General features: G+C 38.4%; 1 long non-coding RNA gene across 2 annotated transcripts; it reads left to right on the forward strand.

The window, feature by feature from the left end:
* Positions 1–675: 675 nt before the first annotated feature.
* Positions 676–25,539, forward strand: LOC117073114. Of its 2 annotated transcripts, XR_004433114.1 has the most exons (5): positions 676–756; positions 11,208–11,283; positions 14,541–14,600; positions 15,442–15,516; positions 25,453–25,539. It is a non-coding gene; the product is annotated as an uncharacterized LOC117073114 (long non-coding RNA). The 2 variants fall into 2 exon arrangements; XR_004433113.1 differs by lacking the exon at positions 25,453–25,539 and having other exon boundaries at positions 15,442–15,595.
* Positions 25,540–27,402: the final 1,863 nt, after the last annotated feature.

A 27,402-nucleotide genomic window follows, 5' to 3' on the forward strand; every position in this document is an offset into this window, starting at 1 on the left:
AGGGTGTAGAGGCATTGTCTGACATATTACCTCTATGTAAGAGATACTGGATCATCATTTAATCAGTTCATCTAAATAATTCCAATACTCTTAGAATTATTGATGTATAACATACAGTTTTCTTCCAAATAGAAAAGAAAATTAAAAATACCTTTGCAGCGAAAGTACTCTTAATTTGAAATTGATAAATTTGATTATAACTAACTCTTGGATATTTGTATTAATGAAAGAACGCTAATAGAGATACTTGTAAAGAGTGACTAGCAAGCAGAAATTAAGGTATTTTTATGCACACATGCATTGCATAATTATTTTTCAGTTTAACAGACCTTCCCCAATTATGTATTAGTTATCATATTATAATTACATTTTCATCTTTTTTGATTGGACAAAGCACTTTTTAATTGTACGTGTTGACAGTAGGGTTGACCTGAAATTAAAATGAGTATTGTTTTGGACAATCGATTGAGAGAGCTGTGTATCAGAGAGAAAAATCAACCAGTATTTTCTATACTAATATATTGACTATATTTAATAATAAATTAGCAGATAAAAGGAAAACAAAAGAACTCACTCTTTGTATATATATAAATCAGTTGAAACAACAATAAATATATTCTTCATTCTTGTAGCTATTCATTTTATCTTTTTTACTTTTAATTTCTTTTTAAATTTCAGATTGCATCATTATTTGCAGTGTATGTTGTCAGGTACACTGATATATGTAAATTACGGAAGGTCATTTATATACACATGGTAATAATTTTTTATTGTTCTTTTCCATTTAGTTTGCCCTTAAACTCCTAATTAATATTTGATTTGTTCATGGTTGAAACTAGTTGTAACAATTTCATAACTAAAACAAATGTTCAAACATTGTAATATAATCAACAGATAGACCACTCACAAAAATTTAATTTGGGTCATATTTGATTGAAGTTGTGCCCAACTTAATGCATTATCAGTAAAAGAAATAATTCATGAAAAAGAAACATGGGACTGATATATTATCCAGGAGCTATCTGTTAAAATGAAGTAGAAGGGCCCAACATGGTGGCTCATGCCTGTAATCCCAGCACTTTTGAGAGGCCAAGGTGGGGTTCACTTGATGCCAGGAGTTTGAAACCAGCCTGGGCAACAGGACCAGACCTCATCTCTACAGAATAAAAAATTTTAGTATGGTGATGCATGCCTGTAGTACTAGCTACTTAGGAAGCTGGTGTGGGAGGATCACATTAGTCCAGGAGGCTGAGACTGCAGTGAGCTATGATCACACCACTGCACTCCAGCCTGGGCAACATAGCAAGACCATATCTTTACAAAAAAGAAAAAAAGTTCATTTACTGAGTGTCAACTATCCAGGCATGTGAAACACACCAGCATTCATATTACTACATTCTAACAGCATGGGGGAAAGTGGGAAGACAGAAGATAAATAATAAACATAGTAAATGGGTAAATTATGTAGGATGTTAGAAGGTGATAAGGATTTTAGGCGAGGTATGGTGACTGGGGAGGCTGAGGCAAGAGGACATTTGAGCCCAGGAGTTTAATACCAGCCTGGGTGAGACCCCATCTCTATTAAAAAAAAATACAAAAAAAGATTTTAGAAGAGAGGAAAGATCAGGGTAAGGCAGATCAGGAGCACCAAGATCAGGGGGTAGGAGATGGAAAAATCAAATGAAGTGGTCAGGGCAGGTCTTCTTGAGAAAGGGGAGTAGAACAAAGATTGGAAAAAGGAGAAGGAGTTAGCCGAGTAGATATGAAAGAAACTGATCTCTAGGTTGGTGGAACAGCTAGAACAAAGACCCAAAAGCTGGTTGGTTGATATTCTTGAATGGTTGTCCTTTAAAAACAAACATTTGTCTTCTCTCTCATTAGTTTTTATAATTTTGATGTTTTCTTTTCCTGATAATTTTACAGTTGTCATAATATCCCATTATTTTCGTTTTCTTAATAATTTATACATATAAAAGAACATTTATAATGTGTAAGGAAGTTATAAGCACAGTCATAAAATAAACAGCCGGGAGCCTATTCTCCAAATGGAAAATAGAATCTTATCATTACTTTTAAGTCCTGTATGCCCTGAGCTCATCCCCTCACTGCTCCTAGAGGTAACCACTACTCTGACTTTTTGAATTGTAATCAATTTGCTTTTCTTTATAAGTTTACTATATGTGGATTACTAAATAATACATATTTTTATTAAATGTTCACATTCTTTGTAAGGTTTATACAAATGGCATTATTTTATAAATACTATTTTTTCACTCAGATTTCTGCTACTTATATGTAGCTAGAATTCAAATATTTTCACTGCTTTATAATTTCCATCGTATAAATAAAGGATAATTCATTTATTCATTTTCTTGTTGAAGGACATTTAGGTTCTTTCCTCTCCCCCCAACTTCTTTTTTCAGTTATAAATAATGCTGTAGATTCTTCACGTATCTCCTAGGGTACATATGTTGAGAATTTCTCTAGGGTGTTTTACCTAGTAGTAAACTTGGGTGGTAAATTATGTACATGTTCAACTTTATAAATACCAAGTTGTTTTTCTAAAATGATTGGACTACTTCTAACAGCAATGTGTTATTCAAATAGCAGCTTATGTTATTCTACATCATTTTTATCAGTCTGGTTCATGTAAAATGGTATCTTGTGACCTTAATCTGCATTTTCTCTGATTCATAATGAAGCTGAGCATCTTTTGGTATGTTTATATGCCCTTCATGTTTCCATTGTTGTAAATTCCTATTCAGATCTTTTACCAGTTTGTCTTGTGTCCAAAAGAAAATGACATCTATTTTAGTCAGTGCAGTGTAATCCATGATTTTTGTTATTTATGTTGATGCTCAAATTGTTCCACACTTGTCCAGCTATTCAAGCTGACTTCTCTTTCCTTTTAACATGTCCTTATCATGCTTTGAGCACTTTTAAAAAGAAATTAATAAATGTTAAGTTTCATGAAATGCTTTTCTACATCTGTTTAGATGATTCTGTGTATTTCCCCCTCTTTAATCTGTTACTCTAATGAATTAACATTAATTAATTTTCCAGCATTAAATAAACTTGTTTTTCTGGGCTAAACACAATTTTTGCATGTCGCTGGATTCAGTTTGCTGTTATTTTGATGGGATTTTTACATCCTTGTTCATTAAAGAGTTAGACAGTAATTATACATTTTTTAGACTTGGCTTATTTTTTCCCAAACTATTTAAAATAGTTTTTTATTTTGTAGTGTAAACCAGATTAAATGTTAAGCCTTCAGAGTTGACTGGTCACATAGGCAACTATGGCTGAGGGCCTTGACTCAAAGCTATAGTTATAAAATTATAAAATTACACAACGTAGTTTGTAGTAAAACTTACCTTGGGTAAATGATACATGCTTTGTTATATGACTTACTATTTTCTATCTTCTTCCATTATCATTTTATAAATTCCTAAATTCTTATAGTTAGAAAAAATATGTAGAATTATTTCCAGAAAATTATGTTTGCATTTTTTATTGTGGTAAAATACATGTAACTTAAAATTTACCACCTTAAGCATTTTTAATTATACAGTTCAGTTATATTAAGTACATTCATATTGTTTTACAGCCATCACTACCATCGATTTTCAGAACATTTTTCATGTTGCAAAGCTGAAACTCTATACCCATTAAAGTCCTTATTCTTTCATCTTCCCAGCCCCTGGAAACCACCATTCTACTTTCTGCCTTTGTGATTTTGACTACTTTATGTATGTCATGTAAGTGAAATCATACAGTATTTGTCTTTTTGTAACTGGCCTATTTCAATTAGCCTACTGTCCCCAAGTTTCTTCTATGTTGAAGTATGTCAGAATTTCCTTCCTTATTAAAGCTAAATAATAGTCCATTGTGTGTACACATACACACACACACTAGATTCTGCTTATCCATTCAATCTGTCCATGGATACTTGGATTCCATTTTGTGTACACATACACACACACACACACACTCACACACTAGATTTTGCTCATCCATTCAACCTGTCCATGGATTCTTGGATTCCATTGTGTGTATACACACACACACACACACACACACACACACACGATTTTGCTTATCCGGTCTGTCCACGGATATTTGAGTTACTTCTATGTTTCAGCTGTAGTAAATAATGCTGCTATGAACATGGGTAAACAAATATTTTTTGGGATCTTGTTTCCAATTATTTTGAGTATGTACCCAGAAGTGGAATTGCTGGATTGATCATATGATAAATCTGTTTTTTTAAGGAACTGACAAACTTTTCCATAGTAGCTATACATTTTACATTCCTTTGAACAGTGCATAAGGTTCTATTTTGTCCCTGTAATCACCAACATTTATTTTCTGCTCTTGTGATGGTAGCCATCCTAATAGGTATAAGGTGATATCTCACTGTGGTTTTTGTTTCTTAATTTAAAATCTTTATTTTTCAGAGAAGTTTTAAGTTCATAGAAATTTTTTTTTTTTTTTTGAGACGGATCTTGCTCTGTCGCCCAGGCTGGAGTGCAGTGGCACAATCTCAGCTCACTGCAATCTCCCCCTCCCGGGTTCAATCGATTCTCCTGCCTCAGCCTTCCAAGTAGCTGGGATTACAGGCATGCACCACCACATTCAGCTAATTTTTGCATTTTTAATAGAGATGGGGTTTCCCCATGTTGGCCAGGCTAGTCTCGAACTCCTGACCTCGTGTGATCTGCCCACCTCAGCCTCCCAAAGTGCTGGGATTAAAGACATGAGCCACTGCACCCAGCCAGGTTTATAGCAAAATTAAGCAGAAAGTACAGACTTCTCATATACCCCCTGCCCCCAACCATGCATGACCTATCCCTCTATTGACATCCTGCACCAGAGTGGTACATATGTTACAATTAATAAACCTACATCACACATCATAATCACCCAAAGTCTGTAGTTTACATTAGGCCTCACTTTTCTATGGGTAGTTGTTGTGTTTTGTTTTGTTTTTTGAGACAGGGTCTTGCTCTGTTGCCCAGGCTGGAGTTCAGTGGTGCAAACATGTCTTACCACAGCCTTGACCTCCTGGGCTCAAGGGATCTTTTTGCCTTGGCCTCCCAAAGTGCTAGGATTGCAGATGTGAGCCACCACAATTGGCCTGGGTTTTGACAAATGTATAATGACATCTGTCAACCATGTAGTATCTTGTAGAACAGTTTCACAGCCATAAAGTTCCTCTGTGCTCCACCTGTTCATCCCTCCATCCCCCTAACCATGGCAACCACTGATCTTTTTACTGTCTCCATAGTTTTGCCTTTTGTATAGTGTCATGTGTTTGAAACCATACAGTATGTAGCCTTTTCATACTGGCTTCTTTCACTTAGTAAAAAGCAAATAAGTTTCCTCCAAGTCTTTTCATGGCTTGATAGCTCATTTCGATCTTGATTATTGTTAACATTATATGGATGTACCACTGTTTATTTTTTCACCTATCAAAGGACATGTTGGTTAACTCCCAAGTTTGGGCAATTATGAATAAAGCTGCTGTAAACATCTGTGTGCAAGTTTTTAGATGAATGTTTTAGTTCATTTCAGTAAATACCAAGGAAAGGGATATTGGATGGTATGGTGAGAGTATGCTTAGTTTTTAGGAAATTGTCAAACTGTCTTCCAGAGTGGCCAAACCATTTTGTATTACCACCAGCAGTAAATGAGAGTTCCTGCTGCTCCACATGCTTGTCAGCATTTGGTGGTGTCACAGTGGATTTTGGCCATTTTAATAGATGTGTAATGGTATCTCATTGTTTTAATTTGGTTGAACGTCTTTTAATATGCTTTTTTGGCCATTTTAATAGATGTGTATTGGTATCTCATTGTTTTAATTTGGTAGAACGTCTTTTAATATGCTGTTTTTGGCCATCTGTGTATCTTTCTTGGTGAAGTGTCCATTAAGATCTTTTGCTCATATTTCCTTGGGTTGTTCATTTTCTTACTGTCGAGTTTTAAGAATTTTTCGTATATTTTAGATAACAGTCCCTTATCAGATGTGTCTTTTGCAAATACCTTCTCTCAATCATTGTCCTGTCTTTCACAGAGCAGAAGTTTGTAATTTTAATGAAGTTCAGCTTATCAGTCATTTCTTTCATAAATTGTACCTTTGTTGTTTTGTGTGAGAAGTCATCACCATACCTAAGGTCATCTAGGTTTCCTCCAATGTTATCTTCTAGGAGCTTTATAGTTTTGCAGTGTGCATTTAGATCTATGGTCTGTTTTGAGTTCATTTTCGTGAAGGATGTAAAGTCTATGTCTAGATTTATTTTTTTGTATGTGGATCTCTAGTTGTTCTAGCACCATTTGTTGAAAGGACTATTTTTGCGCCACTGTATTGCCTTTGCTCCTTTGTCAAATATCAGTTGACTATATATGTGAGTCTATTTCTGGGCTCTATTTTGTTTCCTTGATCTGTTCGTGTCTTCTTTCACCAATACCACACTGTCTTGTTTACAGTAGCTTTATAATAAGTCTTGAAGTGGGGTGGTGTCAGTCCTCTGACTTTGCTCTTCTTCAGTATTGAGTTGGCTCTATACTGGGTTTTTTATATCTCCATATAAACTTCAGAATCACTTTATTGATAACTTGCTAGGCTCATGATTGGGATTGTGCTGAATCCATAGATCAAGTTGGGAAAAACTGACGTCTTGACACTATGGAATCTTCCTGTACATGGATAACTCTTCATGTATTTATAAAGTTCTTTGATTACTTTCATTGAAGTTTTGTAGTTTTGCTCAGATAGATTTTTTTATATAAATTTATATCTAAGTGCCTCATTCCAGGAATGCAGGAATGTGTTCATATTAGAAATTCTACTAATATGATTTATCACATTGAGAAGTTAAAAAAAATCCATAATAGGCTGGGCATGGTGACTCACGCCTGTAATCCCAGCACTTTGGAAGGCCGAGGCAGGCGGATCACGAGGTCAGGAAATCGAGACCATCCTAGCTAACATGGTGAAACCCTGTCTCTACTAGAAATACAGACAATTAGCAGGGCGTGGTGGCAGGCACCTGTAGTCCCAGCTACTCTTTGGGAGTAGTCCCAGCTACTTTGGGAGGCTGAGGCAGGAGAATGGAGTGAACCTGGGAGGTGGAGCTTGAAGTGAGCCAAGATTACACCACTGCACTCTAGCCTGGGTGACAGAGCGAGACTCCGTCTCAAAGGAAAAAAAAAGAAAATCCATAATATAATAATTGCCTTTGATACTGTAAAGGTATTTGATAAAAATCAACATCTATTTTTGGTGTTTAAGACCATAATCAAGTAAAAATAGATGAATATTTCATTGAAATTTAAGATACCCACACCTCAAAACAAAAACTAGTATCACATAAAATGATGAAGCAATAGAACAATTTCCTATTTCCATTAATGCCAGAAGCATGATAAATATGCCTACTGCCTCTCTTATTACTTAACATTGTTGCAGAAATGTCAGCTAATACAGTTGACTAAAAAATAATTCAAAGGAAGATGTAAAAATATCATTGTAGTTGATATCATATTTGAACACTTGAGAAATCCAAATAAACTACTACTAGAAACAATGAAATCATATTCATTGATGCATATTTAATACAATTTTTCTATATACAATCAGAAAATATGAAGATTCTTGATACAACAGCAGCAAAAATAATATACTTTAGAATAAACTCAAGAAAATATGCAGGATCTATATAAAGGAACATGTATTGCTTTGGGATCTAAAGATTCAATGTTGGACAGATAGAACTATAAATAACATGTTATTGAATAAAGTAATTTTAATAAAAAGTTTAGTTTTTGAAGCTTAATAAGCTGATTCTGAAATTCACATGGAAATTGATATATATGGATCAAAAATAAAACTTCTAGAAGAAAATATGGATTATTTTATTTTTAGTGCCTTTTTAAATGACAGATAAATCCAAAGACCTAAAGGAAATGAAAGATAAATTTGCTAACATAAAGATTTAGAAAATAACCATAATACAAAAAATACCACAAAGGTCAAAAATGAACTGAGAAAAATATTTACAATATGTTTGCTTGATAAGGGGCTAGGTTCTTTTATATGTATAAATATATACATATGTACATATATATATGAGGAAAAGAAAGATCAGACTGTTACTGTGTCTATATAGAAAGAAGTAGACATAAGAGACTCCATTTTGTTCTGTATTTGAGATGCTGTTAATCTGTGACCCTACCCCCAACCTTTTCCTTGCAAGAGACATGTGCTGTGGTGACTCAAGGTTTAATGGATTTTGGGCTGTGCAGGGTGTGCTTTGTTAAACAAGTACCTGAAGGCAGTATGCTTGTGAAAAGTCGTCACCATTCTCTTAATCTCAAGTACCCAGGGACACGTACACTGCCAAAGTTCGCAGGGACCTCTGCCTAGGAAAGCTAGGTATTGTCCAAGGTTTCTCCCCATGTGATAGTCTGAAATATGGCCTCCTGGGAAGGAAAAGACCTGATCGTCCCCCACCCTGACACCGGTGAAGGGTCTGTGCTGAGGAGGACTAGTGTAAGAGGAAAGAAGCCTCTTGGCAGTTGAGATAGAGAAAAGCATCTGTCTCCTGCCCGTCCCTGGGCAATGGAACATCTCCCTGTAAAACCTGATTGTATGTTCTGTTTACTGAGAAAGGAGAAAACCGCCTTAGGGCAAAAGGTGGGACTTGCTAGCCCAATGCTGCTCTTTATGCACTAAAAAAGTTTATGGAGATGTTTACATATGCATATCAAGGCACAGCACTTTTCCTTAAACTTAAGCCACAGAGATCTTTATTCATATGTCTGACTGCTGACCTTCTCCCTATGATGATCCTATTATCCTGTCACTTCCCTTTTTCTAAGATGGTAAAGATAATGATCAATAAATACTGAGGGAACTCAGAGAACTGTGCCGGCATGCATGAGTCCTCTGTATGCTGAGCGCCGGTCCCCTGGGCCCACTTTTTCTTTCTCTATACTTTGTCTCTGTGTCTCATTTCTTTTCTCAAGTCTCTCGTTCCACCTAACGAGAACGCCCACAGGTGTGGAGGGGCAGGCCACCCCTTCATATATATATATATACACTTTAAGTTCTGGAATACATGTGCAGCAAGTGGAGGTTTGTTACATAGGTGTACGCGTGCCATGGTGGTTTGCTGCACCCATCAACCTGTCATCTACATTAGGTGTTTCTTCTAATGCTATCCTACCCTTAGCCCCCTACCCGCAACAGGCCCCGGTGTGTGATATTCCCCTCCCTGTGTCCGTGTGTTCTCATTGTTCAACTGAGACTTACGAGTGAGGACATGTGGTGTTTGGTTTTCTGTTCCTGTGTTAGTTTGCTGACAATGATGGTTTCCAACTTCATCCATGTCCCTACAAAGGACATGAACTCATCCCTTTTTTTGTAGCTGCATAGTATTTCGCGGTGTATATGTGCCACATTTTCTTTATCCAGTCTATCATTGATGGGCATTTGGGTTTGTTCCAAATCTTTGCTATTGTGAACAGTGCTGCAGTAAACATATGTGTGCATGTGTCTTTATAGTGGAATGATTTATAATCCTTTGATTATATACCCAGCAATGGGACTGCTGGGTCGAGTAATTGCTGGGTCAAATACTGGCTCTGGATTCTGGAGGAATCGTCACACTGTCTTCCACAATAGTTTGAACTAATTTACACTCCCACCAGCAGTGTAAAAGCATTCCTATTTCGCAACATTCTCTCCAGCATCTGTTGTTTCCTGACTTTTTAATGATCGCCATTCTAACTGGTGTGAGATGGTATCTCATTGTGGTTTTGATTTGCATTTCTCTAATGACCAGTGATGATGAGCTTTTTTTTTCATACATTTGTTGGCCGCACAAATGTCTTCTTTTGAGAAGTGTCTGTTCATATCCTTCACCGACTTTTTGATGGAGTTGTTTGTTTTTTTCTTGTAAATTTGTTAAGTTCCTTGTAGATTTTGTATATTGGGGCTATGTTCTGTAATATATGAAGAGAGCTGTTAAGGAAAATAATGAAAGCCCAATAGACAGATGGGCAGTGGGAAAAAGCAGTTCACACATACACACGAGACAACATAACCAGCAAATAGAATAAAGGGTGCTGTGTCTCATCTATTAAAAGAATGGAAAAGTGAATGAGGTAACATTTTTTCCCTACTGGATTGGCAGGTATTTAAAAGAAGAATACAGGCTGGGCGCGGTGGCTCAAGCCTGTAATCCCAGCACTTTGGGAGGCCGAGACGGGCGGATCACGAGGTCAGGAGATCGAGACCATCCTGGCTAACACGGTGAAACCCCATCTCTACTTAAAAAATCTACAAAAATCTAGCCGGGCGAGGTGGCGGGCGCCTGTAGTCCCAGCTACTCGGGAGGCTGAGGCAGGAGAATGGCGTAAACCCGGGAGGCGGAGCTTGCAGTGAGCTGAGATCGGCCACTGTACTCCAGCCTGGGTGACAGAGCGAGACTCCGTCTCAAAAAAAAAAAAAAAAAAAAGAAGAATACAGTGTTGCCAGAATATGTATCCATAGGAACTTCCCTGACCAGTTGGTGGAAAAGTGACTTAGCACAATCTTTTTGTAGGCCAGTTTGTCAATATTTGTATTGAATTTAAAGATGTGTATATCCTTGATCCATCATTTTCACTTCTAGTAATTTATTCGTAAATGTACTGACATGTACATAAGGATGTCTATCCTTATCCAGTGTTTGTATTAGGAAAATCCAAACAAAACAAAGTAGAAGTGGAAAGCACTTAAGTGTTTAGCAGTATTCAGAGGACTAGTTAAATAAATTAGGGTACATCTATAGAATAGAATACTTTTTCCAGTTCTTAAGCAGAATGTATTGTTAGATTGGCTTGCATGCATGTGGAAAGCTCTCTGAAACATATTACAAATAAAAGCAAGAAATAGTATAGCCTGTAGGGTAAGTGTCCATTTGTGGTTTAACAAAATATATACACTAGAATTTATACATGTTGTCTGGAAGGATGCACAGGAAACTGTTGATGATGGTTATCTCTGGGAGTTTGAAGTGTGGTATGGAGAATGGGCTGTTTTAGTCTTATAGTCCCTTTTGAACAGTTTGAATTTTATTATGGCCATGTACAAATTTCACAATAAAAAACAAAGGTTTTTTTTAATGTGCATTACTTGTATTTTTTTCTTGGATTTTTTTCAGATTTCTCTTGCATTTTGTTTTGTTTTGATGTTTGGGAACTCAATGTTATTATTATCCTTCTTTGGTAATTATTTGGGTAAGTATTCCTTAACACTTATATGACTGTTTTTGAAACTAATGGTTTAACAATTTCTTCTTCACTGGCTTAGGATTCATGAGGGTTTTCTGTAGGAACCATCTTAAGTGTCTTACTGAATATTCTAGATGTGATGGTGTTCAAGTACTCCTAAAACAGGGAGAAAAAAAAAAAGGAAAAATTAGTAACATTCCAGAAAGGTTTCTATGCTTTCTTCTCCCTTCCTCCTTGCCATTTTTATCCTACTACTGCTCCACTTTTTGAACCCCTTTCCTATCATTGCAATCTTTGTAACAGCCACCCCTCTACATTCCACTGTGATCAGAAGATCAAGGCCTTGGTTACTTTGTTTTTTGTTTTTTGGGTTTTTTGGTTTGTTTTTTGCCCCTTGTCTACTTGTATGGACTGTTCAGATGGTTTAAATACGGTGATGATTCAATTTTATTTTGCTAAATCACTACCAAGAACATCTTTAGATTATGGAGAGATTATTTTACAGAATTAGAACAAATTGATGGAAGGTCATCTAATTCCTTCTATCACATTGGCAGGATGACTTTATTTTTTTGTTTGTTTTGTTGTGTGTGTGTGTCTGTGTGTGTGTGTTTTGACAGAGTTTCGCTCTTGTTGCCTATGCTGGAGTGCAATGGCGCAATCTTGGCTCACTCCGCCTCCTGGGTTCAAGCGATTCTCCTGCATCAGCCTTCCGAGTGGCTGGGATTACAGGCATATGCGCGGCTAATTTTGTATTTTTAGTAGAGACAGGGTTTCTCCATGTTGGTCAGGCTGGTCTCGAACTCCTGACCTCAGGTCATCTGCCCACCTCGGCCTCCCAAAGTGCTGGGATTAGGTGTGAGCCACTGCGCCCAGCTGGCAGATTGACTTTGTAAGTCTAAAAGTCTTCTGAAATTTACAGACTGCCTCATTTTTGGTGTGTTTCCATTAAAATGTTTTGCAAACTTATTATTCCTTATGTTTAAAGTGTATGTGCTTTAGTTTCCCAATGACTTTAAAAGCTTATTGCACTGTCATAATTGGAATATATTCTACTTCTTGAGTAATTAAGTTACTTAGATCATTTGGGGTTTCTTAATTTCTAGAACCCATTACATTTGAAACCTCCGTTTTCATTTATTTTACAAATAATATTTTTTTAAAAAACCCATTTCTTGACCGAGTGCAGTGGTTCGTTCCTGTAATCCCAGCACTTTGGGAGTCTGAGGTGGGCGGATCACAAGGTCAGGAGATCAAGACCATCCTGGCTAACAAGGTGAAACCCCATCTCTACTAAAAATACACGAAATTAGCTGGGCGTGGTGGCGGGCGCCTATAGTCCCAGCTACTTGGGAAGCTGAGGCAGGACAATGGCGTGAACCCAGGAGGCAGAGCTTGCAGTGTGCCGAGATCGCGCCACTGCACTCCAGCATGGGTGACAGAGCAAGACTCTATCTCAAGAAAAAAAAAACGCATTTCTCAAAAATATGCCTCTTCCCAGTCTGGGCCACCACCCTTTTCAGGTTGTGCCTTGAGTATACTTAGCTGCAGAAATCAGCAATTAGCATGATGCTATATTTTTTTTTTTTTTTGAGACGGAGTCTTGCTCTGTCGCCCAGGCTGGAGTGCAGTGGCCAGATCTCAGCTCACTGCAAGCTCCGCCTCCCGGGTTCACGCTATTCTCCTGCCTCAGCCTCCCGAATAGCTGGGACTACAGGCGCCCGCCACCTCGCCCGGCTAGTTTTTTGGATTTTTTAGTAGAGATGGGGTTTCACCGTGTTAGCCAGGATGGTCTCGATCTCCTGACCTCGTGATCCGCCCGTCTCGGCCTCCCAAAGTGCTGGGATTACAGGCTTGAGCCACCGCGCCCGGCCAGATGCTATATTTTCAACAACAACAAGAAAAATCATAACTGTGGGATTAATAAGTATAGTTCTTCAGTTCTGTGTACTCTGTTTATTATTAGGAAAGATGACAAAGTACTCAGTTGTATATTTTACATATGTACTTTGTCATGTACTGCTATCACCCAGGATCAAGTACATGAATCTTGGTACTATGGACAGGGAAATCATTGAATCGAATATTACATATAAATAAAATCTAATTTAAATACATTTTGTAGGAAATTTCAGTTCTGCATGTCAGGTATGGTGCTAGATGCTTCACACTGAGGTGCATCTTAGGTATGAATTAAGCATATTTATGTATATTCCATATATTCTGGTGTATAAAAAAAATGATAACAGGGAATACAGCATGTTTGTGCATATTTAACTATAAACACACATTTACATATATTTATAATTAATCACTTTGAAACCTGAATCGTATCACATTTTGTATTCTCAGGTATTCAGAAACTTCCAAAAAGATTTAATTTAGTTTCAAGTTTTGATCTCTAATCGTATTTTTGCCATGTTTGAAGTAGTTTTAGCTCCCCAAGGGTAATACAGTTTGGGAGCATTACTACCTGAAAATACTTAAGATTTGACAAGAGAAGTATTTAGTTAATCCATTAAAATTTCATTTATTGTTTACCCTAAGAGTCAGTAATTTTTAGCTAAAGGAAAATCTTATGCCTGTATGACTACTGTCCAAAATTCTGAAAATATTATATACCTCATGGCTCAGAAATAAATCAGATTTGTCAAATCAGTCGTAGACATTTACATATGGTGATTTCCTTTTTCAACTTTAAAAAGTCATGCACGGGCCGGGCGCGGTGGCTCAAGCCTGTAATCCCAGCACTTTGGGAGGCCGAGACGGGCGGATCACGAGGTCAGGAGATCGAGATCATCCTGGCTAACACGGTGAAACCCCGTCTCTACTAAAAATACAAAAAAAAAAAAAAAAAAACTAGCCGAGCGAGGTGGCGGGCGCCTGTAATCCCAGCTACTCGGGAGGCTGAGGCAGGAGAATGGCATAAACCCGGGAGGCGGAGCTTGCAGTGAGCTGAGATCTGGCCACTGCACTCCAGTCCGGGCGACAGAGCGAGACTCCCCCTCAAAAAAAATAAAAAATAAAAATAAAAATAAAAATAAAAAAATAAAAAGTCACGCACTCACCTAGTTGACTTTGGATAATAGGGCTATACCTTGAAGTCACTGACTGTAGAAATGAGCATGTGGATGGTATGTGGGAAAGTTGACTGTGTGCTAAATTTTAGATACTTGAGTATCTTATTATTTAGAAGAATTTTTTGGTTTGAATTTATGTCTATAAATATTAACTGTGTATACTATGTTATTTTTTCTACTCAGGGTAATCTGGCAATGAAACCACATTTCCTCAAAATAAATATATCTGAACTTAGTTTATGGGTAAGAATCAATCTATTTTAATGCTTATGTTTTTTCTTCTCTAAAATATATCATTGGTTTTATGTTTTACTTTTAAGAAAATGATCTATGTAATTCTGGGGATCCAACAGTTTCATAGTGTATTAGGGCTCAATTTTAATATACCTAATTGCCCTTTTTTTGAAAAAAGTTAAAGTGAATCCTGGGTATGTAGTTAAAAAATTCTAGTTTTATTTATTACTCATGTTTCATCTGAGAAACAGTGCATGTATAAGAAACTGTTAAAGGGAATTTAACTGCAGTGGTTGTGTGAATCTTCTATAAAATATATTAATTTTGATAAGATTGTATGATTATATTTTTGTTTTTGTTTTTTTTTTTTTTTTGAGACGGAGTCTTGCTCTGTCGCCCGGGCTGGAGTGCAGTGGCCGGATCTCAGCTCACTGCAAGCTCCACCTCCGGGTTTACGCCATTCTCCTGCCTCAGCCTCCCGTGTAGCTGGGACTACAGGCGCCTGCCACCTCGCCCGGCTACTTTTTGTATTTTTTAGTAGAGACGGGGTTTCACCGTGTTCGCCAGGATGGTCTCGATCTCCTGACCCTGTGATCCGCCCGTCTCGGCCTCCCAAAGTGCTGGGGTTACAGGCTTGAGCCACCGCGCCCGGCCTATATTTTTATTTTTAGTTATTGCCCCTTGATTTTGAGCAACACGCTTGATTTTAAATTGAGATGCATTTTCTAGCATTTCTCTTGTAGATAGCAATATGTATTTCATGTATGATTAAAGCATTTATTTTTTTCTTCCTAGTCTATGTCTATGGAATATGAAGCATCAAAGTTATTTTTGTTTTCTTTTTTTTTAGGTTATTCAAGGATGTTTTTGGTTATTTGGAACTGTCATACTTAAATACTTGGCATCTAAAATTTTTGGTATTGCCGTAAGTGCATTTTTTGCTTAAACTTGAAAGACTTGAAAAGAATCGAATAGGCTAAGAATAAATTGAGTTATTCACGTATCACTATTAAATGAAATTCTAGGATGAAGTCTGTTCACCTATTATTTTATGTATTTAATATAATAGAAAGTAAATAGAATTGTGTATAGATTTTTGTTCTCCAAAATTAGTTTCTTAAAACAGTCTCTTATTGGTCCTTCTGTATCACTAAAATTTTTAAATTTTAAAGCAGGAAAACTCTAGAGATTAAAGATCGAATTTTAAGGTCTATACAGACATTTTTCTCTAGCTTCTTTTTAACTGGTAAAGACACCATCTTCAGAGCTTTAGCTGGAGATCGTATTATAGTCTCATTCTTTTTTCTCCCCAGTTTTCAAGTCATTACTTGTAAAAGGCTTTTATAAGCCTTTATAGATAATTTAATCCAAGTTAGCCTTATTTAGAGAAGACTTTTGTTTGTTTTTGGTATTAGGGTAGAAGGGAAGATAAAGTGGAGAAGTCTGTCCTATAATTTTAAGGATTCTCCGTGTCCATAATTGCTTTGCCTGTTTATTTTGGTGTTTTAATCAGCAAATCCTAAGTCAGGAGGCTGTCAAAGATTTAATTTAAAAAGCAGCACAAGAACCAACATGGAAAAAATAAACTACTTTTTTTCCTAAAATTTATTTTTATTAATAAATTATAAATTTAATTTATTAATAAAAATAAATTTATTAATCTAGTACAGAAAGAAAAATAAAAGTATAAGATTTTGTTTATATATAAATTATATTTGATTTCATATATACAGTACAGAAAGAAAAAATTATAGGATTTTATTTATATATAAATATAATTTATATATAAATAAAATCCTATAATTTTATTTTTTCTTTCTGTACTAGATTAATGCTATGGTTTTGAAACTGGGTTATGTGAAGTCCTAGGACTTCCCAGGACTCTTCCCTGAGGGCTGTCTACTCCCCCATTTCCTAGCCTCTCTTTTACCCAGGGTAGTTTAACCTTAATCTCTTTCATATAGGTTTTCATAAGAACAAGGGTTGTTTTTGATTAAAAGATTGAAAACACATGGACCATTAAATGGGTGGTCTGCAATCTGTGGAAAGATTTTTAAAACTATAAAACTATAATTGAAAATGCATTCATTCATTCATTCAGTACCTCCTGTGTGCCTGACAGTGGAAAGTATCCTAGAGATACAAAACTGAGTAAGGTATGGTCTAGTGGAAAATTTGGAAAATAGGAACAATTTCTAGCAGTTATAATACAGTGTAATAAAGGCTATGATAAAAAATTAAGTACAGAGTGCTGCAGGAATACACAGGAGGAACATTAGGGAAGGATCCTGGAAGTCATCTGAGGATGAGAGCTGAAAGGTGGGTGAGTCAGCCAGTATGCAGAGCACGAGCAGGAAGACAAGTGAGATAACCCTAGTCCTGCATTTATGGAATCTGTTTTCCTCACTGGGGGAAAATGAGCCAGTTAAGGTATTAATTCAGGTTAAAGCGATTATTGTCCTTTTCTGTCATCGCCTAAAATTATGCCAGAGCCAAAACAAGATGCTATAAACTATGTTATTTGCAAATTAGAAATAAGTTAGTTGTAACTTTAGTATTTTTAGAAATATGTAACGTTGATCAAGGGCATTGGCTCATAAATTCTTAATTTTGACATTGGTTAAAGGAAGAGAGTGGCAATGCTACCAACCCTTTCATTTCCTACTGAGTTCTCTAGTTTTACTGACAGTGCCTCTGAGCGTAGGCTTTTAGCTGTCCGCCCCAAATCGGGTCAGCCTGCTCCAGTAGTAAAGGTTCTTTTCATGACCAGCCACACTCCGTCCTGCCCTCTTCAAAAGAACTGGTGCACTAACAGATGGGGGAGGTGTATGGGAGCAACCTAGGTAAAAATGCCGCAGACTCCCACTGTTTTTACCCAGAGTTTCTCAGTTTTTTATGAATGAATGCTTCCCACGTTGTTGCTTCCTTTTGGTTAATTTCTAGAACCTGTTATGATTGTTTTTTAAATAATTTTGTCCAATTTTAAAGTTGTTTTGGAGAAGAGGAAATACCAGTTTCTTCACTCTGCGGTATTTGGAAGTCGACACATTTTTTGATATATGAGTATTGATCTAGCTTAGCTTGTATCCTGGGATAAACCTCACCTGCTCAAATGTAGTATTTCTTTTCTATATTGCTGGATTTGGTTGGCTAATATTTTTAAGGATGTTCGTCTATTATTCATGAGGCATATTTGTTGTAATTTTCTTTTCTTGTAATGATTTTGTCTGGTTTTGGCTTCAGGGTAATGTCATCTCCTAAAGTTATTTACAAGTGTTCTGTCTCCTGTTTTCAGAGAGATTTTTGTGTGGAATTGGTATTATCTCTTCCTTAAATGTTTACTAGAATTTGACAGTGAAGCCCTCACGGCTGGAGCTTTCTTTGTAGGTAGATTTTTTTTTTTTTACTACAAATTCAATTTCATTAGGAATCTCTCCAGTTCATCTGGAGTGAACTTTGGTAGTTTATGTCTTTAGAGGAATTTTGCACATTTTATATATGTCATCAAATGGATAATGCTTTTAGAATTTAGTCAGTTAAAATTCTCAATGGAATTTTTGTGTATACGCATATATGGGAAGTGATCTTTTTGTTCTTTGGTTGGCTTCTCCTTATTTGGATTTGGAATTAATATTGGTCTCCTATTAAGAGCTGTTGTGTTTGTTTGTTTTTGGCGGTCTTTTTAAAAAATTTTTCCTACTTTCTGGCAACTTGGGAAAGGTTTTTTTGAAAGTTTAATAATTTGTCTGTGTTAACCATCTCAGTTTAGGGCTTTTTGGGAGAGAAAATACTTGATTTCTATTTCAGATATTTGAATGCTTTTTGTTCTATTCAAGTTTTCTGTTTCTTTTTGTGCCAGTTTTGGTGTTTTATGATTTTCCAGAAATGTATCCATTTTACCTAGGTCTTACAATTTATTAGCAAACTGTGTAGCCTACTATTCTTATTTTAATTATGTTGAGTCCATAGTTATTTCTCCCTTTTTCGTTTTGCTTTTTGTTTGCATCTTTTATTTCCTTTATTAGACTTGCTCTAGAGGTCTATTGTTTTAATATTTTTAAAGTTACACCTTTTTTTAGTCCTCTTTGGTTTTGTGGTGTTTCTCTTTGTCACCAATTCCTGTCCTTATTCTTACTTCTTATTGTTTCCTCTCTTCTGATGCCCAAGGGAAATGCTTAGCTCTGTTGTTTTCACCTCTCTTACTTTCTGATCAATGCTTTTAAAACTAAAATTTTCTTATAAGTATGTAGTACTTTTTTATGTATCTTATAGATTGGCTATTTGTGGTTTTTTAAAAGTTTAAATTTTATGATATTTAATTTCTAATCAAAAGAATTTTTAAAGCAATTTCTAGTTATTTTCTGGGTGATAGAGCAAGACTCTGTCTCAAAAAAAAAAAAAAAAGTTAATGCTTAATTTTCCCCTTGAATGTGGGCAAATAGAATGAATATGGTGGAAGTGACAGTGGATGACTTCTAGGAGTAGGTCACAGGAGGCACTGCTTTCTCCTTGCTTTCTCTCTGAGATCTCTTTGTCTAGGGGAAGCCAGCTGTCATGTCAGTCATGCTGACAGTCCAGTAGCCCTATGGAAAGTTCCATGTGATAAGGAACTGAGGCCTTAGTTCTAGCACTAACTTGCCAGGCATGTGAATGAATCATCTTGGAAGTAGATTCTCCAGCCCCAGGCAAGGCTTTAGATGACTGCAGCTTCTGGCTGGCAGCTTAAATGCAACCTCATTAGAGACCCTGAGCCAGAACCACCCAGCCAAGCCACTGCCAAATTCCTGACCCATAGGAACTGTCTGAGTTCATAAATACCGGTTGTTTTAGGCTACTAAGATTTGGCATAATAGCGGTGGGTAACTAATTACAGATGCTGAATCTAGGGGAAATTTTGATGATAAGCAGGATATTTCTTGATCTCAAAGTGTTGCCCCACAGACTGTTAATTATCTCTAAGAAGGAAATTGTACAGGGATGAAATTGTACAGGGATGAAATCGGGCAACAGTAATTGTACAGGGATAAAATCAGGCAACAACCTTAACTGGTAATCAGTATTGACACTGGCCATCATATGCCTCCAGATGTGATACCCTGTAAAGGACACAATATCACCTAGTCAGTATACTGGCCAAGAGTGCACATCTTGAATCTAATCATAAGGAAACAGCAGACAACCTCCACACAAGGAACATCTTAAAAGGAGAAAGAGGAATTAATTTTTCCAAAAAGTCTATGTCATAAAGGACAAAGGTTTGGGAAATTTTCTTTTTTTTCTTTTTCTTTTTTTTTTTTTTGAGACGGAGTCTCGCTCTGTTGCCCAGGCTGGAGTGCAGTGGTGGGATCTTGGCTCACTGCAAGCCCCGCCTCCCGGGTTCACACCATTCTCCCGCCTCAGCCTCCTGAGTAGCTGGGACTACAGTCGCCTGCCACCACGCCCAGCTAATTTTCTTTCTTTTTTTTTTTTTTGTATTTTTAGTAGAGACAGGGTTTCACCATGTTAGCCAGGATAGTCTCGATCTCCTGACCTTGTTATCCGTCCGCCTCGGCCTCCCAAAGTGCTGGGATTACAGGCATGAGCCACTGCACCTGGCCGAAATTTTCTTAATTAAAAGAGACTGACAGGCTGGGTGCAGTGGCTCATGCCTGTAATTCCAGCACTTTTGGAGGCCGAGGTGGGTGGATCACCAGATGTCAGGAGTTCAAGACCAGCCTGGCCAACATGGCGAAACCCTTTCTCTACAAAAAATACAAAAATTAGCTGGGCATGGTGGCACGCGCCTGTAATCCCAGCTACTTGGGAGGCTGAGGCAGGACAATGGCTTGACCTGGGAGGTAGAGGTTGCAGTGAGCCAAGATCACCACTGCACTCCAGCCTGGGCAACAGAGTGAGACTCTGTCTCAAAAATAAATAAAATAAAATAAAATAAGATAAAATAAAATAAAATAAAACTGACAATTGAATGCAATACCTGACCTAAAACTGGATCCTGTAATGGAGGGAAAAGAAATGCTATAAAGAACATTATTGGGGTCAGGTACAGTGGCTCCCATCTGTGATCCCAGCACTTTGAGAGGCCAAGGTGGATGGATTGTTTGAGTCCAAGAGTTCAAGACCAAACTGGGCAACATGGCAAAACCCCATCTCTGTAGGAAAAAAATTTAAAAATAAAAAAAAATTATTGGGTCAATTCACAAAATTGGAATACAAGTGGTAGAGAAAATAAAATGATTGAATTAGTTTACATTTATTGAACTTGATAACTGTAGCATGGTACATAAGAGAATGTCCTTTTCTTGGGAAATACACATTAAGTATTTAGGGGTAAAAGATAATGATGTTTATAATGTAGCCTCAAATAGTTCAGAAAAAAGTGTGTTTGAGTGTGTTTGTGCAGGGGGAGATAGCATGTACAAATAAAGCAGGGGGATACAATGTTAACAGGTGAATCTGGGTAAATGGTAATGGGTGTTCTTTTATTATTTTCATCTTTGCAACTTACTTGTAAATTTGAAATTATTTCCAAATAAAAAGTTTAAAAAACAGCAAAAAAAGTTATATGAGATATCAGGAGGAAAATGAGTGTGGGTAAATATGAAACAAGATCGGCCATACATTGATAATTATTGACACTGAGTGGTTTACTATAGTTTTACTATAGTATAAAAATAAGTTTATTATGCTCTTTGACTACTATTGAATATATTTGAAATTTTTCATAATAGAAGAAGGTAAGCAATAATGAGGGCATCTGAACTTGAAGATTGCTAAGTGTATTTCCCAGCTCTAAAGCTCTCTGGCCATTTGAGTGTGATGAATTATGTATGATAGGTATGATCCTTTTTTTTTTTTTTGAGACAGGGTCTTGCTGTGTTGCCCAAGCTGGCTTTGAACTCCTGACCTCAAGCAACCCTCCTGCCTCGGAGGTCTTTTGAATAGCGGGACTACAGGCTTATACCACTTTGCCCAGCTTGATCTAAATTTGAGTTCTACTTCGGCTCAAGTTTTTCCTGCAAAAATTGAGAAGACTGTCTACTAATAAGAATAACTAAATATCTATTATGCATTTAAAGTTGTTAGCACATTTCCTGGCACGTAGTATAGTAATTGTTCAATGTATGTTAGTAATCACTTATTATTGGATGAGTGAATGAAACAAAAAGATTAATTTTCACTGATGGTTAGAAGATGGAGCATTATCGGTAAGGAATTTGACCCGCATAACTACTCTCATTATTGGCATGAGGTATTACAAGAGGTTCACAGAGCAGGGTACAGAAAGAACAACCTCTTTATAATTTTTTTAGGTGGACTTCTATGTATTGAGAAATATATATTTCTCTTTCTCTTTTTTTTTTTTTTTTTTTTGTGAGATGGAGTCTTGCTGTTGCCCAGGCTGGAGTGCAGTGGTGCAATCTCGGCTCACTGCAACCTCTGCCTCCCAGGTTCTTGCCATTCTCCTGCCTCAGCCTCCTGAGTAGCTGGGACTGCAGGCGCTTGCCACCACACCCGGCTAATTTTTTTGTGTTTTTAGTAGAGACGGGTTTTTACCATGGCCAGGATGGTCTCAATCTCCTGACCTCATGATCCGCCTGCCTCGGCCTCCCAAAGTGCTGGGATTACAGGCGTGAGCCACTGCGCCCAGCCTGTATTTCTTTTTTTTAAGCAGAATGTAACAGAGCCATTTATTTACCAAAAATTAATACATACAGAGAATAACATATAATATCTCAGGAAAAGTAGAAGACATTTCTCTTTTTAAAGCAGAATGTAACAAGAGTTTTTTTTTTTTTTTAACCAAAAATTAACACATATAGAGAATAACATATAATATCCCCAGGAAAAGTAGAAGACATAAAATTAGGACCTTTCCCATCATTAAACAAAGGCTCTGTGGAATCAAGCCTGAATTTTTAAAGAAAAAATTGTGGTAGGCTGGGCACAGTGACTGGTGCCTGTAATCTTGGCACTTTGGGAGGCTGAGGTGGGAGTATCATTTGAACCTAGGAGTTCAAGACCAGCCTGGGCAACATAGTGACACCTCATCTCTCAAAAAAAAAAAAAAAAAAGAGGCATGGAGGTGCTGGCCTGTGGTCCCATCTACTGGGGAGGCTGAGGCAAGAGGACTGCTTAAGCCCAAAGGTCAAGGCTGCAGTGAGCCATGATCACACTGCTACACTTCAGCCTAGGCAGCAGAGTGAGGCCTTGTCTCAAAAAAGAAAAAAATTGAGGTAAAAGACACATAACATAAAATTTACAACCTTAACCATTTTAAAGTGTACGGTTTGTTGATATTAGTACCTCCACAGTGTTGTGTAACCATCACCACGATCCATTTCCAGAACTCTTTTATCTTCCAAAATGGAAATTCTGTACCCATTAATCACTAACTTCCCATTCTGGCTTCTTTTACTTCCTGGTAACCAGCATTCTACTTTCTGTCTCTGAGAATGTGACTGCTCTGGGTGCCACATAGGAGCGGAATTGAGGTAGCAGGTGGGACTCAACTTCAGAGACAGAGCTCATGCTCCAGACCAGATTGAAGACTATCTGAAACAGGGAAGAGGCGAAAGCACCTTTCCATAAGACAGACCCATTGTCAGCTTACCATGGCCATGAAAACACCTGGAAGTTACCACCTATTTCCATGGTATGAGCCAATGACCCAGAAGTTAATCTATTTCTAGAAATTTCTGCATAATCTACCCCTTAATTCGCATATATTAAAACTGGATATGAATATGACTAGAGACCTGCCTCTGAACTGCTGCTCTGGGCACACAGCCTGTGGGGGAAGCCCTGCCTCACAAGGAGCAGTGCCTCTGCTACTGCTGCTGTGTACTGCCGCTTCAATATAAGTTGCTGCCTAACACCGCCAGCTCACCCGTGAATTCTCTCCTGGGCGAAGCCGAGAACCTTAGTCCTGGGGCAAGCCCCAATTTTGGGACTCACCTGCTCTACATCAGAATCAGATATAATAGTATTTGTCTTTTTGTGACTTGCTTATTTCATGAAATATGTCTTCAAGCGTCATTGATTTTGTAGCATGGGTCAGAATGTCCCTCTCACATGGATACACCACATTGTGTTTATCCATTCATTTGTCAATGGCTACTTAGGTTATTTCTTTTGGCTTTTGTGGAAAATGCTTCTATGAACATGGGGTATAGATCTCTCTTCAAGCCCCTTTTAATTTCAAGCCTGGATTTTTACATATTTTGGAGAAAGACAGTTATGTTTTAAGTTCCTCTTCCCATCTAGCATTTAGGGGTTTTTTGTTTGTTTGTTTTTTGAGACAGTCTCGCTGTGTCACCCAGGCTGGAGTGCAGTGGCGTGATCTCAGCTCACTGTAACCTCTGCCTTCCGGGTTCAAACAATTTTTCTGCCTCAGTCTCCATTTCTTCCACAAGAACTGTGAGAACATGGGAAATGAGCTGATTTATTAGGGTGATTTACTACAGTGATTTCCTTCTGCTTTTAAGTTGTTACTCTTTGGGAGGGCAGGAGCTTAGAATCCAAGTGCAATAAAAGGTAGAGAAGACGCTGTGTGTGGGTAAAAGCAGTGCAGAGCTTCCTGGGCCATCTCAGCTAGACCAGTGCCTAGCTGAGTAGCTGGGACTGCAGGTGCACACCACTGCAGCCGGCTCATTTTTATATTTTTAGTAGAGACGGGGTTTTGCCATGTTGGCCAGGCTGCTCTCAAACTCATGACCTCAGGTGACCCACCCGTCTAGGCCTCCCAAAGTGCTGGGATTACAGGCATGAGCCACCACACCCGGCCGGATTTCGTTTATATTTGATGTTTTAATTGGCTTTTAAGGGGATAGTGATTATGCTTTTCTTGGTAAAACACCAACATGAATAGCCTTGACCTGTTTGTAGTAGCCAAGCTTCAGTTTAGTTTCCAATGTGTTCCTTCCTGTGCAGTACTCCTCGCATGACTGTTTGTGTAATTTCTGCTGGCGGGAGTTGATAATAGAGACTTTGTTTTAGGTTTTGGATGTCCGGTGAACACAGAGAAAACACACTGAGGTTGGTCAAATTCATGAGAAAGGGCACATGAGCCCGGATTCTCTTCAGTAACAAAGTCCTCTTCTTTGAGGGCTGAGAACTGTTATTTTCTCGAGTGAGCCCAGCTTTGCTTGTGCTCACATTTGATTTTCCCCGTGCACTCCAGCACCATAGCGCTTCCTGCCTCTTTGTTAAGGGGTTATATAATTATGCAGATCAACATTGTGGGTCTTTTTCCCCTTGGACAGTACTTTCTGCAACTGCTGGATTTCCAGATGAGAGCTGTTTATTCTGGATCAGACTTAATTTGGTCAGCTGAATTCTCTTGGGTATGAAGAGTTTTTCTTACCCTTGGCTTACTTTTTGTGATTCTAAATCTCCTTTTACAGTTTCAACAAGTATTCTGGAAAACAGAAATAGTTTGCCTTCTTAGTTCCTTTGCTGTTTAATGATCTCAGTATGTCAGTTACATTGCCTTCTCTGAAAGCCAAAACAATAGAGCCCTGCATTACAAAGGAATGCTTTGTTATTGTCACAGTTTTCATCCAGTGCCTACTACGTGCCAGGCTCCTCACAGCTTGTTTCAAAACCAGATGGTTACCCCACGGCATTCAGGAAGGTGATGGAGATATATTCAGGGCCCAGGGGGAAAGAAAAAGGCACTGGTCTAGCTGAGATGGCCCAGGAAGCTCTGCGCTGCTTTTACCCACACACAGCGTCTTCTCTACCTTTTATTGCACTTGGATTCTAAGCTCCTGCCCTCCCAAAGAGTAACAACTTAAAAGCAGAAGAAAATCACTGTCGTAAATCACCCTAATAAATCAGCTCATTTCCCATGTTCTCACAGTTCTTGTGGAAGAAATGGAGAAAAAATACAGGAAGAAGAGAAGAAGAAATGAAGACGGAAGCAAGTTCGACTCCTATTCTCCCAGGTGCCTCGTCCCTTTATCTAATTTTGTATTCTGCATTTTCCTCTTTTTTACCTTCCCCCAGCGTTCACAATGATTGGTTTGTTTGTTTTTAAATTTTCCTTCCTTCCTTCCTCCCTCCCTTCCTCCCTTCCTTCCTTCCTTGACGGAGTTTCACTCTTGCTGCCCAGCCTGAGGTTCAGTGGTACAATCTTGGCTCACTGCAACCTCCGCCTCCCGGTTCAAGCCATTCTCCTGCCTCAGCCTCCCAAATAGCTGGGATTACAGGTGTACACCACCACGCCTGGTTAATTTTTTGTATCTAGTAGAGACGGGATTTCACCATGTTGGTCACGCTGGTCTCGAACTCCTGACCTTAGGTGATCCACCCGCCTCGGCCTGCCAAAGTGCTGGGATTACAGGTGTGAGCCACCACAACCAGCCAGCCACCTTGTCGGCCTTTTTTTTTTTTTTTTTTTGGGCATAGAGATGGAGTCTTAGGCTGGTCTCAAACTCCTGGGCTCCAGAGATTCACCTGCTATGGCCCCCCAAAGTGCTGAGATTATAGGTGTGAGCAAGACAGTCTCACTCTGTCCCCCAGGCTGGAGTGCAGTGGTGCCATCTAAGCTCACTGCAACCTCTGCCTCTCTGGTTCAAGCAATTCTCCTGCCTCAGCCTCCTGAGTAGCTGGGATTACAGGTGCCCCCAACCACGCCTGGCTAATTTTTATATTTTTAGTAGAGACAGGGTTTTACCATGTTGGTCAAGCTGGTCTCAAACTCCTGACCTCAGGTAGGTCCACCCACCTCGGCCTCCCAAAGTGCTGAAATTACAGGTGTGAGCCCCTGCACCCAGCCTCACAATGCTTGTTTTATTAGTTGTCCAACATCACACTGAGTATCACACTTAGTATTATACTTCAGTGCGTAACTTGATTCTCTGTTGGTGGTTCCCAATTTTCACTATTATGTAAAATATTGTGACAGAAAACTTCATGCTTGTAACTTTTCTTTTTCCCTTTGGATTATTTCTTTAATATAAGAATGGAATGCTGGTCAGGCTAAGGATGGGAGTCAGTCCATTTTAAATGAATTATGCTCTGCTTATTAAGCTACAGGTGCATAAAAACATTCACTCCTGCTGTATTGACCGTGCTTCTCAAAAGCACACCTCGTTTAAAGCAATGAAACAAGTATTAGCTTAATATTCAAATACACCCCAAAAAAGAACTTGGTTGAAGCAGGAGAACCAGCTACAGTGCTGGAAACCCTGACTCACAGATCCCTCAGTGAGGGAGCCTGGACCGCCATGTGCTGGGGGAGCGCCCCCTTGCTGCCATACTCCTCATTTTAACAGGGCAGGACTTCGTTTGGGCAAAGAGTCTCCCATCTAAAGAAATATTTGGAAGCCAGGAGTCCATTTCCTTCATTTTATTCAGGACATGGGCTCAGCAAGGTCTCTCTTAAAACGTGGCCAAGATCCACAACAATCCAGGACTGCATTCTGCCTTCAGGTTTTGGGGCGCTCTGGACACAGAATTCCTCTCCTAGTAAATGAGGGGAACGGAAGGAGTGAGGGCTTGGGAGGCCAAGGGAGGAGGTTCACCTGGGAGGAGTCGGGCCTGTTTCTCCTCATTTCTTCTCTCCCTCGTTCCTAGCTTCTTGCATGCGTCTGTGAGGACAGATCTTTCTAAAACAGCACATCTCGAGGCCGGGCACGGTGGCTCACACCTGTAATCCCAACACTTTGGCAGGCCAAGGTAGGCGGATCACCTGAGGTCAGGAGTTCGAGACCAGTCTGACCAACATGGTGAAACCCCATCTCTACTAAAAATACAAAAAAAGAAGAAAAAAAATTAGCCAGACATGGTGTCACGTGCCTGTAATCCC

This window comes from Trachypithecus francoisi, unplaced genomic scaffold (genome assembly GCF_009764315.1).
Source record: "Trachypithecus francoisi isolate TF-2019V2 unplaced genomic scaffold, Tfra_2.0 Lachesis_group4, whole genome shotgun sequence".
Lineage (NCBI taxonomy): Eukaryota > Metazoa > Chordata > Mammalia > Primates > Cercopithecidae > Trachypithecus > Trachypithecus francoisi.